This window comes from Engraulis encrasicolus, chromosome 12, assembly GCF_034702125.1.
Source record: "Engraulis encrasicolus isolate BLACKSEA-1 chromosome 12, IST_EnEncr_1.0, whole genome shotgun sequence".
Taxonomy (NCBI): Eukaryota; Metazoa; Chordata; class Actinopteri; order Clupeiformes; family Engraulidae; genus Engraulis; species Engraulis encrasicolus.
Genome location: NC_085868.1, coordinates 15,632,349 through 15,648,332, shown reverse-complemented (window position 1 = coordinate 15,648,332; position 15,984 = coordinate 15,632,349). Strand labels below are relative to the sequence as shown.

Below are 15,984 nucleotides of genomic sequence, written 5' to 3'. Positions count from 1 at the left end.
AAATGCCCGTGAGCAAATATCAAACTAGCTGAGGTGTAATAGGCCTATGGGCTAAACACTTTGGGAAGTTTTGACAATGAATTGGATGGGCATTTCCAGAGGAATTTTGGAGAGGTGTTGTAGTCAACTGGTGGTCACAGCTTCTGGTAAGTCATGATTTTATTTATTGGCACCGCCGTGTGCTTTACATCTGTATTCAATGGTCGCATAGCACCGCCGAGAGAGACGTTTGTTTTGTTCAGCTTGTGGTGTCAAGGTAGTAATAAAAGTGGTATTAACAGCGATATGTTGGCTTGGGCATGCACATACACGGTCTTAAACCCATTGGAGGAGCTAACTTGTTGTGAGGAGAAGTCTCATCACTTTGGTGATCAAAAACAGACCAACTAAGCAAGGAATTAGGTGAATTTAAAGTGCGACGGAAGAAGGGAATGTCACCAAAATTGTGCACCGTGTCAGGTAAGAAGTGACTTGTGTTTCTTGCGGTGGAGATTGGATTCGTAGTAGCACATTGGTAGGCTAGGTCTTGCCTATTGCTGGTGAAGTCTATCTTAGCCTCGGAGTTGGCTATGGGGTGAATCTATAGCACAGCCGATGGTGTGCGTGGCTTGTCTATCATAGGCCTATAACTGTTGCCAAAGTTGACCGCGGTATGAAATGGCTGTGCTATTGTTAGATGTTTTGGACTTTTGTAGTGGTGGCGATTTGTTCCTTTTGCCTCTTGCTGCTGATTTGACCACCGTTTAGCGGCACCTTTTAGTGCGTCTTGAATGGCTAACGCCAAATGCAAACTAGGCTTTCACACTCTCCCTGTATCAATAGCCAGCAATGGCACCACCTGCTTTGGCGCTTAACCTAGGCTACTTCTCTCGCCGATCACAGCACAAACTCTTTGGCCGTCAGAGTGTAATCACATTCGGGAAGCAGTAGGCCTATCTATGCCTGTCTGTGTGTGCGTGCGTGCTTTTGTGTGCGCGGGGGGGGGAGACAAGGCAGGGGTCCTGATCGTATGCATCTTGAGATACACAGTCGCAATTGCAAGAAAATCTAAATTGTTTGAAAGCCCGGTCACCTCTCACAAGTGCATCGCCTAGTCATGCATTTCTACTAATTTCACACATTGTAGAGACTGCCCATGGAGAAGAGAGAAACTGTCACGTCAGCGCGATTTGCTCTTGAACACGCCGTCACCTCCACATTAGGTGCGCGTTTCCCTTCCACAAGAAGAACTTAATAATTTTGAAGTGAAATGTTAAACAAAAAAAGGTAAAATCTAGTCATCCTTGGTTAGGCTACATAAAACATGAAGAAGTTAGTCAGATGGGATTCGCCATTCTTCATCATAAAATTGATTAGAATGCAGGAAATTGCATCTAAAAAAAACATTTTTTTTTGTTGGGAGAGGACTCCCAGACCCTCCGCTGACCACAGCATCCCCTGGTCAAAATGAGTTCCTGCGTCCCTGCAATTTGTCTTGGTGACAGTGGAATTGGCATCCCATGCACCCGCAGAGGTAGATTCTAGCGGCTTCTCATAGGTATCCACTGATATCGATAGCACATAATAGTGCAGACAACCGCCCTTGATGTAGGCTACTCTGACTTTTGTCATGATGGTTGTTCATCTACCAATTTTACATATTACATGTTTGTACCTGTAGGGGGAGGGCCATGGGAAAACAAAATTGAAGTGGGGGGAGGGCCATGGGGGAAAAAATGAGGTGGAGGGGGGGGGGGCATGATTTTTTTTTTTGACCGGACTTCCAGCGCACCAGCCCTCCCCCCCCGGTAAATAACGTACAGTCCCTAATATTGAGCTAAAGTGTTTGAAAGCTGGAAAAACTGCATGATGACGGCCGTTCAGCCGTATTTTCATATGAAAATATTCCGGCCGGCCGCGGCCGTTCTGGTACAGATCCAGCCGGACGTTCACGGCCGTTATGGTAGCTAGAGGGTTAATCAGGGGGACAAAATCAGACCACCAGTGAAGTGCTGAAATTGATAAAAGGGGAAGTACAATTCTGCTTCTTTAGGATCTCTTTTCAATTGTGTGCACGCACACATGCTCAAGCACTCTCTCACACTCTCTCACTCTGTCCTGCTCTCTCTGTCTCTTTCTCTCTCTGTCTCGCTCCAGCTCTGCTTTAAATGACAAGTCACTCTGCCTGCATTTTGTTAGAGCTGATCCCTTGAAATTGTAGTTGCCATGCCAGCACGGATGGCAGTGGTGGGTGTGCTGTGCTCTGGCATAGCTGCCCTAAATGCCCCTCGAGCTGCATCTCCCTGGCTTTCACAAAGACTGAATGCCAGGCGTTCCCATGTGTGGGTCCCCTGGCAGGACTGAAGAATTCTGGCTCATCGTGAGCTACGGGTTATGGGGACTAGGCCTGTCACGATAACAATTTTTGCCAGACGATAACGATAACAAGAAATTATTGCGATAATCGATAATATTGTCTCTCTCGCCATTTTCAAACAATATAATGTGCAATAAAAAACACTGCTATGAAAGGTGCGGCCTCCTTCTTGAAACATTGAATTTAACATTTGGGCCAGCAGACTCAGAGGTTTAAATAATTAAGATTGACGCCTGCTCCAAGAAGAAATGTGTCAAACAATATAATGACGTAAAAATGCAATAAAAATGTGACTACACCCCTTCACATTTTTAAAGCATCACGGCGGGGGATATATATATAAGTTTTTAAATACATCCTCATGGAGCACAATATGCTCTAAATAGGCTTTTTTTGTATTTATTATTAGGGTAAGTTATATTGTCTTTCTTTAACATTTTCTGTTATTTATCTTTCTCAAGCACACTGAATGGCTTATAGGCCTATCCATGGTGTGATGTAAAATAACCTACTGGTGGGGTATTGTTAATTCACAAATTATTACTTAGACAGCTTATTTCAAACAAATGCACGTTGTTAGCTAATTGTCAGTCAAAACCCAAATCAGCCCTGTTGAAGGCATTTCAACATCAGCAAAAAGCAAAAGAGCATGAACAGATGCACAAGTTCCAGGTGCAGGCAGCTCTCTCTCTCTCTCTCCGATACCCTCGACTGGAACAAGTTGCAATTCTGCGCACTTTAAAGTCCTTTATGAACGCCCATACATTGATTCTTATGAGTTATGAGTCGCCATGCCTCTGTTTCCCCTGTAGTGCGCACAACCGTTCACATTCTCCTGGTGTGACAGATTTAAATCCACAAATCGTATCTTCATGATTTGCTTGCGGACTGCCTACTCATATTGTTAGGTCTAAATAAACAAGAAATATAGCGAAAATCACAAAAAGAACAGACAACGAACGTCGGGGTAGGAGGCGCATTGAAATAATAGTGGAAACTCGGCGAGGTTTAAAATAACAGCCTCAGAGCAAGTTTGTAGCGACGGTACCACTATTTCATGTTTGCACAAACACGTCTTCGTCGTGGATATTGGGTTGCTGCGCATGTTTCAAAATGAACATTTGCCTCCGTGTTGGAGCTGTTCATTCCCCTCTCTGAGGAACGTTGCAGATGCGCTGACTGAGACTGGAAGAATATTGCGCTCCTAGTCTCTAGCGCTGATTCTTTGTCGAGGCTTATAAGCGACGCGCGGGAACACCAGCGTTCTATTTCAAAGACGCAAGTAGCCAGATCAATGCACTTTTTTTCCAACCAGAACTGCACTGAAACTTAAAATTACACCAACATTTAAGCGTCATTGCGCTGCGTTGGCCTATAACGCGCCATCAGTAGTCTTACGGTAAAGAAAGGGAGAGAGGGAAAACAAAACATCACGCAAATAACTTATCGTTACTTATCGGGGCCAGAAAAGTGATCGTTCTTGTAAAAAGTTATCGTCCGATTTATTGACTTATCGTATATCGTGACAGGCTTAATGGGGACCACAATGTGTTCCCTTCCTACAAATCACCCCTTTTCGAGTTTTCCAGTCTTAGTAGCCCTTCCCAAACCCATCCGTAACCCCTTACGTGTAAGTTAAGCAATGTTTTTTGCACTTTTAGATTCATCAATAACAACAAAATGGCCCAAGAATAATACAAGTAAGTTTGTGGGGATGTGTTCCCTACATATCACCACCCTTTGTTGTTTTTTTCCATCTTGGTTGCTTCTGAACATCTCCCAAGCATAGCTTGTGCAAAGACAAAGCACGCTAAGAATGCCACACGTTCCCCATCTGTGTGCCCTCCCTGGAAGGGCTGAGGAATCCTGGCTCTCTGGGGTGAGTTCTGGCTCTGCTTAGGATGCAATGCAGAGTGGGTAACCACAGGCTCACATGTTGGTCTTTGGTCAACCTCACAGATTACAGTCCACATGGTCGGCCAACTCAACCCCCGAAGATTGTACTGCAGCCTGGTATGAAGGTCCCACATTCAGCTTCAGCTTGTGGCCTTTTGTACTCTGCAGTTGTTTGAGAACATGAGATGATGGGAAGGAAAACCTGGATTTAGAAGAAAAAAAAGAAACAATGCCTTTATTGTATTCTGACTGGACTGTTGCACCATCCTTGGTTGGACACATGCAGCTAATGATGAATTGAGTGAACCTCTCTTTTTTTACGGAACACTTGACTGAAGAAGTGAGTCACATGCAGGTCTGATGGTCGCTAACCAGTTTGGGTTTTGTTTGTAGGATTGGCATGTGATATACTGTAGTGTAGGTCTGTTGGTCTTGCTTTCATTGTGGATGGGATGGTAAAGATTATGACAAGAAATGAGTGGGAAAGAGAGATGGGATTGGGTTGGGAAATGACCAAGTAAGTAGTCCATTCATCGTAGGGCTGCACGGTTATGTAAAAAAACAAAATCACGATTATTTTGATCGCAATCATGATTTCGATTATTAATCACGATTACACATCCCCCCCCCCCCCCCCATTCCAGAGTAGCCTATAATAAAAAACTCTACAGTGGCGAGATCTTATAGGCTCCTTAACAGGCCAACTGAGTGGCATCACACTGTATTTTCCCAAATCACTTGCAAAAACACAAGTAGGGCCTATTTCAGGAAGTGGGGGTAATCAATGTGTTTGATTTGTAATATGACATTGGCAGGGCAGGGTGAGTGAAGACCAGAACATGTGTGTACCTAGGCCATACCAAGAAGCTGTGGTCTGCATGATGGCATGTCTACACTCAGCATAACCAACTTGATAAGCTGAACGTGTGTGCTGTCTATTGTATGATTCCCAGCTAATTTCAATTCTGGACTGGAGGTAGCCTAGTGCACTAGGAGAGTTAGAAGGAGGTTATCTCTGTGTTTTAACTAGGGAAAGAGAGAGTGAGTTGAGAAATCAAAGGGCTGTGCTGTGCTGAAGAGCTGTCACTTTTGAATTTAATAATATGCATATGCTCTGGTTTGTAAAGTAATACTTCATGACTTGGCATGAAAACATAACCATTTAAATAAAACATAGCTTCATGATGTGTATTATTGCCTAGGGTTCTGTTAGGTTCTGCAAATTTGGACTGCAGTGCATTTGTCAAGCTAGCAAGCTAACACATTTGAGAATGTAGGAAGCAGAAGCAACTATGGCAGCTACAAATTGTGTTGAATTTCACTCATTGTAATTTAACTCACTGCACCAGTGTTACTTTACATTACTTGTCCACCAAAACAGCTATGATATCTACACGCAGGTTGGTGTTATAATAACACCAACCTGCGTGTAGATATTTGAGTAGTGAGTAACAGCCACTCTAATTGTTGTAGACAACATTACTTAGCTTATTTCGTTTGTGTTAGCATGCTAACTAGTGATTTTTTTAGACCAGAATTAAAGCTATTTATCTTGGTTTTCCATAATCACAAACAGTTGCTGGTCAAAGCACATAGTTTCAAAACACCTCCAGAGACTCCAGCATCATGCAATGGCTGGTTTAATGTTTGAATTCCTCATATATATACACCATTAGGATGAAACAACTCAGCCCTGCAGTGAGTGCACTGACACGGAGATTTCAGTCTCCGACTCCCAGCCAGCCTGCCAAAATGCTGCCGCCCGCCCCCTCTCAGTATTGTCTGCTTATTGGTTCACAGACTTATCCTCCACCCAGAGACAGTTGTCAACAATATTACTATTGGCTGAAATGTCTTTGTGCTGAGAACGTGCGAGCAGTGCACAAGTCTGCAGGTGCGCGCAGCTTAGATGGAACACTGAATTTCCTCCCATAAAATCGCGATTTTCATGTTTTATGATCGTGGCGGCCAAAATCGCGATTTTGATTAAAATTCGATTAATTGTGCAGCCCTAATTCATCGTATGGAGCATTAGAGAGAGAGAGAAATCAGGGATGCAGTGGTGGATCACTATTTTTTTAAGACATTTTATGGCCTTTTCTGGACCATTTCCGATATAGTCAGTGAAGAGAAGTGGGAGAGAAAGATGGGGTGGGATTGGGAAATGACTCAGGCTGCGTTCGAACCTGGGTCTCCTTGAGCACTGATCTCCACCCACTAATTAATGGAATAAAATGAGTTCATGGCTTATTCTCTTGCTATCACAGGACACATTTGTTATACAATTTAGGAGCACAGGAAAATCAATGGGGGCATAAATAGGTTTTCCTATTCCACAAACATCCTCCATGGAGACTCCTCACACCTTGTAATCACTCCGCCATTTTGCATTGTGTTTGTATTTTGTTACTTATTAAGTAACTCAAGATACAAACCGAGAAGAGTAAAAATGCATGCTGAAAATTTTGCACGCAAAAGTGAGTGAAATGTGCACACCATAGAGCCCTGAGCTATCGTGGCTACTAGTGTCCTGAGTCGGTAGCCTGGTGTACTATATCTGCATGATGGTTCTGGTCCACTTTTGTGTGCAAGTTCTGCTTAAAGTCTCTACTGCAGGTTGGAGGAATGATGCAAAGTTCTGTAGGCCTTTTGACCGTGCTTTCATTGTAGGGCAGTGAAGATTATAGCTGGAAACGAGTGAAAGGTGGGCATAGGTTTGGCAAATGACCCAGGCGGAACTCGAGCCTGCGTCCATTCATGGTATGGATTGAGTGATAAGCAACATAAGCAACTGTGCCCCGGATTTTTCTCTTTAGCACTAATGAAGGGAGCAAAAGGAGGTCATGGGTTTTACTGTAGTCGCGGCTGCAAGTGTCAGTGGGTTCAGCAGCCAGGTCCACGTTATCGCCATGGTAGTTCTGGTCCACTTTTGTGTGTTTTGGTTCTGCTTCAGGTCACTACCGCAGGTTTGCCACCTGTTGTAGCGGGGAGCTGTCAGCCCACACAGACCAGAACAGATGGGCAATGAAGCCCGTTTCCATGGGGAGCCCTCTGGAGCCCTGTGGTTTCTGTGGCGACGGTGATCAATATATCTGTCAACACCAGAGCGGGACTGCTGTGAAGGGGGCTGTGTGTTGTTTTAGGGTGTGTTTGTGTGTGTGTGTTTATTTTCGTGTGTACAACTGCTCTAAATATCTGTGGTTGAGCGAAATTCCAACTGCAAAGATAAAACGGCATAGATCACAGACCTGCCTCTCTCCTCCTTTCGTCAGCCATGATTTTGGTTTACAGACACGTTTCGAGTGTTTAGTCATCCACCACTGGGAGTTTTTCCCACAAATTTACTGCCATAATTACTCAAATATCAAAAGAAGCAGCTTAAGTGTGAATTGATGGACTGTGTTTTTTTTGTCAACTCATTGTTTTGGCAATATCCTCTGTCATTTCTGGAATGATTGATAACTTGATGAAGGCATGAAGAGATGGTTGAATGTCACAGCTTCATCACATACGCCTAGGCCTTAGATGGCACAGCAGGGGGAAATTTCTTTCTTGGGAGATGTGTTTGACCTTCAATGTCAAACTGATCCACTGTGCAAAGCAGAATGGACTACTTTAACTCACCTCCATGCATTACCTGGAGAACCTAATAGCAGAACCACAAGAGACAGTTATATTTTTTCCATATTTGACCCCCTGTTGTTGTTGTTTTAAACCTTTAAGTCACTAAGGAGGAGTTCATATGAGGCTGTGACGTGCCCATGTACATGTCTGTCTGAAAATCTACACCATCATTAAAAAAATAATCTCCCCTCACGGTTTGACTGCTTTTCATCCCAGAGTATCCCAACAGACAATACTAATGCAAATGTGTCTCTTGGGGTACATAAAATCAGATTTTGTTATGGTAGGTTTTATTTTTCATGTCATACTTTTGGGACCATCAGTAAGTTACATGTGGAAAACAGTTGGAAGAGTCACAATTCATCTAGAAATGACTCCTTTCAGCATCAGCTGACTTGTGAAGGTGATTAATGAATGAATTAATGAATTTAATTAATTCATTAAAGGAAATCCTTCTTTCATGAAAGACTCAGAGCTTTGAGCAGTTTGGAGAAATGGGCCAATCGGCCTGAAGAGACTGATGATGATACATGAGTGAGCGCCACTGAAAACTACTTGGTATTATTGTAGAGATGTTTCAGTGGACTGCGAGCACTACTACAAGAACCATCAAGATGACCTTTGATTCATATCATGTCACCAGTAGGTGTCGTCTTGGAGGGCCTTGCTAGCTTGTCTTCTTCCTCCTTAGTCCATGGATGAGCTCCAGGCACAGTGGCAAATCTCCAGACACCCTTCAGCAGATAGCTCCCAGCTTGTGGCAAACGGGCTCCACTTACCAAAACAACGCTTGCATTCACACTTGTCACTGACAGTAGACATTGCCTGGAGGTGACCACATCTGACATTTGACTCATGTTGAAGTCCATGCTACTTATAATAGTATCAGACCATTATTACATCTGAATGGTTTTTTTAAGACCATTGGAGACAAGAAGATTATGCAATTTTCCCTTTAGAGTCGTCAGTGCACGTGGAAACATTAATAGTTAGTGACCGAAACTGTTTTACAGCATTGGCCAAATTTAATTCAGGCAGTCTGGAAAAACCAAGGCACTGCGGGTTCTGTACCTTCCTCACATCTGTCTATCTTGTGGAGTGCCTGCACTGGGCAACACAAGCAGCACATAGGCGTAGGTGCCAACTGCACTTGAACTTCTGTTCTATCCCGGGGACATAACTTTGGATTTCTGTGATGTTTTAATGTGTTGGCTATTATCAGTCTGGAATGAAATATAGCCACGATAAGGAAGCAGACTTTCACTGTTGTTTTTAGAGTTATTGTGAGTAGCAAGCTGCGTTGTCTCATCGGTCGTAACACGATATCTGACTCCTGGCTAAGCGCCGCCACATTTTAATTCATTTCTCGCATTCCTCACTTGTCCTCCAAACCGCGTTTCCCATTTTTTTCAGATGAAACCCCACACTTTGCTCGATTACAGTGTTTCTTAGGATCGCCTAATTTGGGCTTTTTTCCCCCCTCATGGCTGCTGAGCGCACTTGTTTTCTGTGGTGAGTGGTGGGGAAAGTGAGCTGAAGTGCCTTACCATATCTCTATGGTAACAGGGTGTGAAATCCAAATCGTTGGCTCGGCAGAACAAGTCGGGGCAATCAGTGAAGGGGGAGCCTTGTGAGGTTCACGTACAGTCCAGCTAGACAGCAACTGTTGTCGGCTATATAGATGAAGTGTTCCATGTCGTCCCTCGTCAGGGAGCGTAGCGTTTGCAGTGCCAGCCTTTTGCACATTCGGAATACACTCACACCCAGGGAAGAGACAAAAGGGCTCAGTTGTCCCTGGCCCGGGGAGAAGGGGGGCCCTGAATTGTGTCATCACTACTTTGTATGAATTGGGGGGTGGGATTGTGGGGGGCTTTGAGATTACTTTGTCTTAGGCCTGGCTAAAGCTGTCAGCGATCCTGCTTGCACCCATTAAACCACTTCATCCCCATCAGCAGGCTGACTTGGAGAAGGACTGTTAAACAGGCGGAGTTGGGTGTGTCCAGAAAGTCCAGAAAACACTGCAGATTAATTCTGCATTATTCAACAGGGGCAAGATGCATTTCAAATGAGAAAAAAATGCCTTCAAACTTTTTCTTGGCCCTTAATCAAACTTGTAGTTGGCAATGCTCTCATCATAATCGGAAAACCACTTTCATGATAAGAATACGAGATGTATTTGCAGAGCCAAAGAGATGTTATTATTAAACATCCCAAGAGCAATTGCCAATCTAAACCTATTTGACAAAATACAGTCGTACTCCCTCTTGGCTTTGTAGTGCCGTACACTATATATGCTGTCTTAATGTTTAACCCTTTAGGTCCCCAAACGTGGTTGACTTGCACTACCCCCCCAACCCTTTTTCTCATACCATCAGGGCTTGACATTAACTTTTTCGCTTGCTGGCCACTGTGGCTAGTGGTCAATAGCCATCCAGCTATTCTACTAGCCACAAATTTGATTTTTTTTCTTTTATCATGACACAGTACATCTAACATCAGAGGATGAGGTGCTTTAAGCAAGAAGATGACTCCATGGGTTTCTACATGGAAATAAAACAAACAAATAGAAACTGAGTAACTGAGCTTTTTCTTTAACTTAAATACAAACAATTTATACACAAGAGGCAAAGTGCAGAATATACGTTATTCTGATGTCATACCATAGCAGAAGCTTCCTGCCAAATTGGTTAGTGACACTGAAATTGTTACCGGCCACAGCTAAGTTTTACCAGCATTTGGCCGGTTGGCAGGTGCCAGTGTCAAGACCTGTATACCATGACTGCCTGCTCACTCTTGCTTTATATCTCTTCCTCTGTCCCAATGGGACTGGTCCAATTTTTTTCCCGCAGTATTAAGTTTTTTCCCTGCAGTGTGCTTGCGTACCCCCCCGTTTGGGAATCACTGCTTTAGGCCCAGTGGAGGTTATGTGGAGGCCCACAGTAGGAGGCAGTTACCTCCTGCGGTCGGCAGTCTTCTCCCCTGTGTAGGAGGGAGGGGACCATCACTCGTCACTTTCTCCCATTGCATGCCCCTTTCATTGCTCCAGAAACAGTAAAAGGCCACCGCACGCACGCACGCACGCACGCACGCACGCACGCACGCACGCACGCACGCACGCACGCACGCACGCACGCACGCACGCACGCACGCACGCACGCACGCACATGCAGCAACGTACACACATGCAGCAACGTACACACATACATTATGCACACACATGGACACAGACACACACATTTGTTACACACACATGCACATTGTGCACGCATGCACACACACACACACACACACACACACACATGCACGTTACGCACACACACACATGCATGTTGCACGCACGCACACACACACATGCATGTTGCACGCACGCACACACATACTGGTCCATCCATAATCACCAGCGGTGACAGCCAACACAGTCCCTGGCGTGGCGTGCCCCCCCCCTCTACCACAGGCCTGGCGCTTTGATCAGTCCCTCTTTCATTTCTCCTCCTTATCCATCCCTCCATCTGTGAGCCTGTCCCAGCCACACTCGTCTGCCCGGGATCAGAGGCCGATAGCATCTGACAGCCTGTGTGTGTGTGTGTGTGTGTGTAGTGTATATGTGTGTGTGTGTGTGTGTGGGGTGGAGCATTGTACAGTGTGTACATCTGCATGAATCTCACACATGGAGCCGTGTGTGTGTGTGTGTAAGTGGGGGACAGAGCATGCAAGGCAGCTGTTTAAAGTTGTGTGTGTGTGTGTGTGTGTGTGTGTGTGTGTGTGGCTGTGTGTGTTTGTAATTGTGTGAGACAGCATGCCCAGTTTAAACATATTAGGCCAAGCCAGTGCATTGTAAATGTTTGTGTGGCTGTGTTTGTGTGTGTGCATGTTAACCTCAGAGTTGGAGGGGTAGGTGCGTGTGTGCGTGTGTGTGTGTGCGTGTGTGATCAGCAGGCTCTGAGCTGGTGGGTTTATGTGTGAATGGTCACATCGGCTCGTAAACTGGCTGTGCTCTGCTGTGGCTGCATGGACTGTGTCTCTTATCACCTAGGGTCCCGTGTGTGCGTGCATGCATACGTGTGTGCATGTGTTCATGTACCAGGGATGGAAATAAGCACCCGTCCACCTGACAATGACGGGTACATTTCAGTGGTGACTGGTAAATTTTTCAACCCACCAGTCACTTTGACTGGTAAAAACAGTGAGTGACTGGTAGATTTTGAAATCTACCTGCCACTGTGACTGGTGGGGGAAAAAATTAAGTTCCACCCCTGACATATTGTACATGTGTGCATGTGTTCATGCAAGGTGTACTGGTGCAGGCTCAACTTACAGGGAAAACGGTTTCTGGCATGTGTCATTTAACAGTGCTTAGTTCAGTCTGTTTTCTGCCTTACTGGACTGACAGCCAAAGGTAGTCCCATTTATCACTTTATTGCTCTCGCATTAGTGTAAATGGATTAAAAATATTCTTAAAGATGCAGTGATTTTTTTTTTAGTACTGTACCGCTACCCATGATTTAGTGTGGAAAACGTACTGATATTAAAAAAATGATTTTAGATGAAAAAAATGATTGTTTAGTTTAAAGGTAAATGATACAGGCCTCGGCCTCAGCTCAAAGGGCTAAGGTACCATACTCTTCCACAGGGACCCGGGTTCGATTCTGACCCAAAGTTATTTCTCTGACTCTGCCCCATCTCTCCCTCCTGGCCATTTCCTGCCCTCAGTCTCTTCTATCCTGTCAAACGGTGGAAGAACGGGCAGATTTTGTTTTCTTACAAAAAAAAGTCCACATAAAGGTACAGTAACTGATGTGCTGTGTCACCATTCTGGTTTTCCCACCATTGCTGTCTTTGTTGCTGTAAGCCTCAGTGTCGGCTACATATGCAGCCTCAGATAGGCATCTGACACAGAGCAGAGCAGAGCAGAGCAGGCGTTCCTCACCCCTCACCTCGCCAACTCGGTGGCCCCCTGATGCCTCTCTCCCTCTCTCGGCGGCCCAGACAACTTTGTCATCATCACTCAACGCTTCGCGGCCTGGCAGTGCTGCTGCTTGTGCCCCTCCATACTCACTGCCATCCTTTCCCAAACCATCCCCATGATTGAGAGCTTCCTGTTTTGGAGGCCTGAATCCGCCATTAGTCGAACCCAAATCCAGGCACAGTACAGGCCAGCCAGCCATCGTGTGAGGGGGCAAAAGGCAGGAGTCGGCTGGCTGGCTGGCGTGTGTCTGTGTGTGTGTGTGTGTGTGTGTGTGTGTGTGTGTGGGTGGGTGGGTTGCTGTGCGCGTGTGTGCTTGGCTCTCTGTCTAAACACTTTGAGTGTGTGTGGCGGGCTGTGTGTTCACAGTTCAGAGGCACGTGTGTGTTTACACTCTTGGCAGGACCTCTGTGACCTCAGAGGTCAAGATGGTAAAAGCAGCTGCTTGGATGGACAGGGTGAGAGAACCTGTGCAAGGTTACGCGGCACTGTGCTTTTTTTTCTTTCCTTCTCTCTCTTTGTATCTCTTTTTTGTATCACATATTTTTTCGACTGCATGTCTGTTGAACTAAACTATATATCTCTTTTTGTATCACATATTTACGACTGCATGTCTGTTGAACTTAATTATGTCACTCATTTGGACTTCTTTTCTGTTCTGTTCTATTCTGTTTCTCCATATCTACAAGGAGTGTAAATAATAATCGATATGTATCGATGCATTGATCCTACGTCCAATGATCGAATCAAATCGCATCGCATCGTGGGGCATTCTTAAGTATCGAAAATAATCGAATCACTGGCCCCTGCCCAATGCCCCCGCTCCATAACATAATAGAAATGGAAAAGTAATTGGAAAAAAATCAAATCATATCGTGGGGCATTCTTAAGTATCAAAATCGAATAATCCAATCACTGCCGTAAGAAATCGATATTGAATTGTATCGCCATGGAGGCTGTGATTTACACCCCTAATATCCACTTGTGTCTATCTGTATCTCTTTAGTCGAGTTTAAAATGCTTTAGATCAGTGGTTCTCAACCTTTTTTGAACAAACGCCCCCTGAAACTCATCATAAGCCTCCCAACACCCCCTTGGCCTTAACAAAAGCCTGGCAACGCCCCCTTAGATTAGAAAAATGACAGACTAATGCACCCCAATGAACTAAGCCCCACCCCCTCTTAGCTTTACCCTTCTCAACGCCCCCCTTGGGCTTCCCAATGCCCCCTGGGGGGCTGTACCACCCCCGTTGAGAAACACTACTTTAGCCTGTACTGTGGCAGTCGGCCCATCGAAAAGCAGTTTTCTTTTTGAAGGGGTTGTATCCTTGTAGGCCTGTTGACCTTGTTTTAACATTAAGTGGCTCGTTTGAACTTTTAAGTCTTCTGTTTGATAGGACATTGGAGACAGGTTTGAGAGGGACAGGAAGTGAGTGGAAAAGTGAGCGATTGGGTGGTGTCAGAAAATAATACAGATGGACCAGGCTCGGGGCCATGTCCCTATGGGTCCCTGATGGGCCCCAATCAGTCTGTATACTATGTAAGAAACTTTTACTGCCTGGTAAGGACTATTTGGTCAAACTAGTTGTGTAGAAGCACCCTGAATATAGACAGTGGCATCTGATGTCTGTGTAAGAATGTGTATATGTACACAGAGTTAGAGAAGGTCTGTAAGAGGGCAACAAACGTCTGGCAGATGAGTGGTCGTCTTAGTTGCTCTCTGACCCAGAACCGCTTGTGTATCTTGTCTCTCCGTGTCACCTCATTCCCTCTCTATGGCCAGTATTCCTCTCTCTCCCTCCCACAGCCGTCTCTCTCTCTCTCTCTCTCTCTCTCTCTCTCTCTCTCTCTCTCTCTCTCTCTCTCTCTCTCTCTCTCTCTCTCTCTCTCTCTCTCTCTCTGTCTCCCCATCTTCTGTCCAACTCCTCACGACCTCATGTTTGCCTGACCGAGATGCCTTGCTTGACTGCACTAAGGAGCTTGCCTGTCGGTGTCTGTCGTAGAATGGTGGCAATGACCTGTGTGTTGACCCCTTCCTATTTCTTGTTGTGCATGTCTGCTTCTGATTTAGTACAGTGCCCCATCTGTCACCTTCTTCTTTGTCCTCTCTCTCCTTGCTGTTCCTGTTGTTCCTTGTTGTTCCTTCACCCAACGAATTTGAAGGTCCTCCTGGTTTAGGTTGGGTGAATTTGAGTCTATTTTTCCAAACAATATGCCCTCATTTTGTGCCTGACTGGATCTGTAGTTTTAGGCTTCATGCACAGGGTTTCCCCCAGGACTTTGTCGTGAAGGCGGCCGCCTTGACTATAAACACCTACTGTACTACCTTCACTTGGTCCCCTGAAAAATGTATAGATTTTGTGTCATGAATGGAATTTCTTAAGTTGTTTCAACATATGTTGTATACTTTTAGGGATTTTCATATGAAATTGCACAACATAACCTTTCCAGTGATGATGATCACTTGTCTCAGATTCGTGCTAACCCTCCCATCACCTTGACGAATGGAAATTCTGCGGGAAGCACTGATGGATGTCAATAAATCAGTTTGTGCATGTGTGTGTTTCTTATTTGCCCCCTACTCAGTAGTCCATCTTCCATGAAAGCGATTAATATGTGGGGTTGGAAGGTGGAAGAGTGCGTGTGTGTGGGTTAGCACGTATGTGGATGTACAGAACAAGTCGATCTGTGTGATGTTAGAGTTATGGTGTGTGTGCGCGTGTCTGTGTGCGCGTCTATGTCTGTGTGTGCACACAGTGTGTCCATACATACAGTACAGGGCCACTGATAACTTTGACTGGGCTAGGACAAAGTTCTCTAATGGGCCCCCCTTCCCTCCGACTCAGTATATGTAATGAGGACCCAATTCTGGACCCCCTCTCTCCCTGAGCCTTTGACAACATATTTCTTTGCCCCCTCAACTTCCCTGGATACTTATGTGTTGCTGTCCATATACTGTATATGTGTACATGTACGTGTACATGTGTGTGTGTGTGTGTGTGTGTTTCTGTGTGCACACATATGTGCTCTCCATGTTGTACAGCCGGCAGAAGCCCGTAATGTGTTGAGCAGATGTCGAGAGGAAAATTGGAATTTCATGGAAACCCCACAATGTGCCTGTCTTCCTGATCTACTGTTCCTTGTGT

The 15,984-nt window shown here is 45.1% G+C and overlaps 1 protein-coding gene across 1 annotated transcript in view; it reads left to right on the top strand.

The window, feature by feature from the left end:
* The window catches only part of LOC134459363 (WD repeat-containing protein 70), a 131,225-nt gene that overhangs the window by 39,777 nt on the left and 75,464 nt on the right, over nt 1–15,984 (top strand). The window lies entirely within an intron of this gene.